At 40.0% G+C, this 5,249-nt stretch overlaps 1 non-coding gene across 1 annotated transcript; it reads right to left on the bottom strand.

Moving 5' to 3' along the window:
* Positions 1–4,334: 4,334 nt before the first annotated feature.
* Trnah-gug (transfer RNA histidin (anticodon GUG)) lies at positions 4,335–4,406 on the bottom strand. The gene has a single exon. It is a non-coding gene; the product is annotated as a tRNA-His (tRNA).
* Positions 4,407–5,249: the final 843 nt, after the last annotated feature.

Below are 5,249 nucleotides of genomic sequence, written 5' to 3'. Positions count from 1 at the left end.
TCTCTCTCTCTCTCTCTCTCTCTCTCTCCCTCCCTCCCTCTCTCTCTCCCTCTCTCTCTCTCCTCTCTCTCTCTCTCTCTCTCTCTCTCTCTCTCTCTCTCTCTCTCTCTTCTCTCTCTCTCTCTCTCTCTCCCGACCGTTCCTTCCCTCCCTATACCCACCATATCCTCTCTTTTCCTCTTCTCCCTTCTCTCTTTTCGCTTCTCCCCCATCATCCTCTTCCATCCCTTGCATCACTTCGCCTCCTCTCCATCTCCCCTCTCCCTCTCCCCTCTCCTCTCTCGCTGTCTGTCGGCTATACTTCAAAATTCGATAAATCCAAAAACCAAACAGCGTGTATAGTGTATACAGTATGTATAGATAAACGATACGTAAAACAATAGATTCCATATATACACGGAAAATAGTTCTATAACTTGTTCATCGGTTCTTGTTATCTTTTGTTCCTGAATGGACTTTTAGAATTTAGGATTTTAGGCAAGTTGAACGTGAGACGAGGCTGCGAAATCGCCACAACGCTTACACGTAATCAATCTGTGCCAGCTTACTATGATATATACCACTAGCATTTCTCTATTTCTAGATGACCAAGTTTATCATCAGGGGCCGATCCTGAATTGAGTAAAGGGTTGGGTCAAACCCCACAGGCCTATAATCGTATATACATCAAGTAATATGAACCGCGAGCGTTATTCCGAATTCTAAAACAAAACTACCAACGATAGATAATTAGAGGGTGGCGGCTCATGCACCCTAAATCCATTTCACCTTTCATGGGGTCGGGTGCGTTAGCGAAGGACCTCATGCTAAACGCGCTGGAATTCATATTCATTTCATCCAGTGAGTTATGAAACTGCGGCTTATAGTATCATAATATCGAACACGGCAGACTCACAGCCGGCATGTTTATAGGTGAGGTTTAATATGACCTCATCGGATTACGGATACATGTGCTATGTTGAATAATTGAATGATATATATGACTTCACTCATCTCACGTCAGTGGTCGCACGACGTCAAGTGTCAGAGTTAGTTTCAGGAGCCGCGATTTGACCCGCGCGAAATTATAGGCCCCGTGAAAAAAAAAAACACGCGGGTGCTAAAAATGTTTGGTCCTACCAAAAACGTCGGACCTGGCCTGAGCCTAGTTTTAGGGAGTCAAATTATTGCGTGTGAATTGCAACTGGTTCCGGAAGTGACTCAGTTTGTCTAAACATTGTTTAGTATCAAGTGAGTGGTTCGGAGGCCAAGAGGTCACGATTTTGGTGGCCCACTTCATCAAGATCGAATCTTACGTATCATATGAAAGCCTTGACTATTTGCTACAAGATAACATGAACTTTTAATGCATGCAAAATGAAGCGGGGATGAGCTGATTCTGTATCGTGATAAATTTGGATTTTCCAACGAATTTTCCGAGGAGTAATAATAGACACTAGTTACATACCAGGATCCGGTTCCTCAGTTGTGAGTTAGAGTTAACTCAGAGTTAAAAGTTCGATGAGTTAACTCTTCTTGAGTCAAATCTGAACTCACAACTGTGGAACTGATTCCCAATAGGTTGATAGAGTGTTAATAGGTTGAAATGTAGTGACCATAGAATTGATAAGTTCTTTTCGATCAGTAGAAAGAAATATGGTACTATGAAGGTCCTTGTTTTAGGATGCGGTTTCGCGGCCGATCAGAGAGAGAGCTACGCGCGATAACATTCGTAAACAATTTATTTTAGTAAACATAAATGTTATTCACGAAATCGAGTTTCATCGCGCCGGTAAAATGTTTGTAGTTTGACAGCTGTTAAAAAACGCGTGTTTCGTTGCCGCGGTGAAGCGAGTTCTTTGTTTGTGTGTATTTGAAACCGGCTAGTAACGAACAGTCAACTATCAGTCGCTATCAGCGCGAAATTTAATCGCGCGCGTTATAAATGATGGCGATTATCAAAGTTGTTTAAAATGCAGGGATACTTTCTTCTCGAATTGAAACAAAATGGCGATTCACGATTATCGATTTTGAAACAGGGATTGTTCCGCTCATTAATTTGATTGTATATCCCTTACGAGCCCAGCACGCCTGCCAGGAACGAAACAGAGGGTATGATTGTAAAACAGCGGATTGTCCCTCTTGCATCTATGGTTTATTGATTTGATCTGATGTAAAGCTCATTTCGGTGTGTCCCTTTTACAAACCCGCGACACTTGCCGGATTGGAAACGGTGGTTTGATTTTGAAATGGGACTTCGAAATACAATATAGTTCTGTGAACAGCATAAATTGATAGAGTTGGTTGATCTAGCTGGTCTTTTGATTACTCTCAGGTTTGACCAACTCCATGACTATTAGTTACCTAGTCCCTATTCTAAGATAAAAAATGAGTCGTTTTTTAAGATCATAACCTATCTGATTAGAATGATGCTGCCGGATCCTGGAATAGCGGCATGACCGCGGGTTCTCTGCTCAACGGTACAATTTCCGAATTCATATAAGACCCCGATGTTGGTAAGGCCGGACGATGCAAATCACGATGAAAACTCGTGGAAACGATTTTCTCGTTCTCAATCGCTGGCCCTCGTGGCGGTGCCCCATAGAAAATAAAACCACGCTGAATTAGGGTCGAATCCCGTCCGATACGCGCTATTAAACATCTGAATCGCTACGCAGAGCCGCCATATACACACGAAACCACCTCGTACGAGCTTTAAGGATGGACCAACATACTTTCGTCTTGTCAGCCGAGGTCGTTACAGTTGATCTAACACGCGGTTTATCAGTTACTTATCACCTTCTTACCTCGTCTAACGAGATAAGTTTTGATGGTATAATCCGCGCGATAACAAGCCCGTGAACAGCGATGTTTTTGTTTTAGTGAAATTCGCACGTAGGTTTACCCCCGTTGTTGCCGTTCAACAACCGGCGTGTATTTGATGATGGGTAAGAGTGCCGGATAAGCATTCATCTGATAAGACATTTTGTTAAAACTAAACGCATTAAGATGAATATATACATGATGCTATGTACACGAAGAATGATATGCATGTTTTTCGTTACAGCAATCCTCGCTAAAACGTCATTTATTTGCTCGGGAAATCGAGTATTTTTGTACTTAAATACTATTGAAATCGGTAGAAACTCATTCACACGGGCTTAATTTTAGATACTGTGGTTCTGTTATTCCGAAACTGTATAAGTACATCACGATTACGATTGATAAAACACTATATCCGTGTTGACGCGATGTAGAGAGAATCCCACAATTATAACGAAAAAGTCCGAAAATGAAACTTCGAGATAGTAGTTTATTTCAACGTTTCGACTATATCCTAATAGTCATCTTCAGGAATAATGAGATACTACAAAAATTATGAGATATATATACAATCCAGAGACAAAGAGACTAATTCAAGTAATCAGAGATGATACAAACTAAAGGAAAATTAACGGAGAAACAGTTACACGCTAAAATAGATTAAAGGGAAGCAAACTAAGGGGTAATTATAAACAACAATAGTGAGTACAGTCATTTTCATAGCCATTTGTAACGAAAGGTCTTTAATCAGTGTATAGTAAGTGATTAAGTAATGAATTGGGTAATTTGATGATGTCATTGGTGGATTTATGGAATCATGCATTTTATCGGTCTACAATCACATCGTAATTTGATTATGTCATACGGGGTGACGACAAAATTTCATTTCGTCTTAACTAACTACTAGGTAGGTTTATGATGTCATAGGGGGATCGATGGCAGCAGCCCTTTTTTCTGGCCCCGATCGATGCTATATTAGTGGGTAATTCGATGACGTCGTGAGATTATCTCGTAGCCGAGTTCGATTATCAAACATATTGTATAGAAAATCTCTTGAGCGTAGCTCAACGTGCGTCCCTTTAAGATGTTTGATGGGGCTGTGTAGGTAAGGGGTGAGACGAGCGCGCACTGATATACGCCACCGCCACTGTCTGTGATAAGAGTCGAAGCCAAAGTTATACGTGAACTATCATTTTTAACTCAGCACTAAAAAACAAGATAAACCCGTATTCCATTTCGGAGAAAAAGGAAATAGGCGTATAAAAGTTAAGTGGTATGGTATGACTTGCTTCTAATACGTACTTTTGCCATAATTTATGTAATTCCATTCCAAAGATTTCTTGTTTTTTTACAACTACTGTTTCCGTATCAAAACTGAGATGTTTAGTTCTGCTTTGAGTTAAGAAATTATCTTCATCACACGAGCTTTTTGCGATGATTTTTTTCTATAAAAAGTGATATGCGTCTTAAGCGTTTTTCAAAAATGGTGCGGTATAGACGAATCATTGTTTATGATCTTCAAAAAAATATGCTGCCGTGACCAGGATTCGAACCTGGGTTATTGCGGCCACAACGCAATGTCCTAACCTCTAGACGATCACGGCAAGTTGTTTCACGGTGAGTCACCACTAAACTTATGGGGTACAAATGTAATTCCAATATAGGTTCATCCGAGGCTAACGTTATGAAATATAGGATTATGATTGTCTAAAGAAGACAATTTTGAACTTGAGGTGAAATAAATACAACATTTTGACAAAATTACTAGAATTTTGTAAAGCACATTTTCAAAATCTGATCGTTTACACGTGTTAGTGCCTCACCTGAGACTTCATTGAAAATGAACCACAAACACCAGACATTATAGACATTTTATCAGCACATTTTTGAAAAGTGATCATCCACACTATACATGTGTTCAGAACTTCACCTGAGACATTTTCTTTGAAAAAAAAACACCAGATATTAGATAATTTATCAGCAAACTTTTAAAAACTACCCCCACGCATCACTCAGGACTTCCCGTGAGATGCGTGTTTTTGAATGTAAATGAACTACAAACGACAGATATATATATATATACATATTTAGGAAATCACCTGCTAGATTTCTTGTTGGACATTACCTACAAATGCCAGACATTACATATGACAGCTTCGCATTTTCAAAAAGTGTTCGTCCCAATTTCTCCCATGATGGTGAATGCATGTAGTTGAAGATTGAGACCTGTATTTAAACGCTTTCGCTCACGGGAATGCAACTTGTTAAAATTGATCGTCCACTACAGTATTCGCTCAGCGACAAGAGAAATATTGACCATATCGCTTGATAGTTAGACATTCAGATTACCATCTCATTTTTGCGTCACCCCCTTAGCTTTGCCCAGACGCCGAAACTATCAAAACTATCAAGGGTACATGCAAAACCTATAGCCGAATGGCATCTTC

The sequence above is a fragment of the Tubulanus polymorphus genome, chromosome 6, assembly GCF_964204645.1.
Source record: "Tubulanus polymorphus chromosome 6, tnTubPoly1.2, whole genome shotgun sequence".
NCBI classification, from domain to species: Eukaryota; Metazoa; Nemertea; class Palaeonemertea; order Tubulaniformes; family Tubulanidae; genus Tubulanus; species Tubulanus polymorphus.
This window is presented reverse-complemented; position numbering and strand designations above follow the sequence as displayed.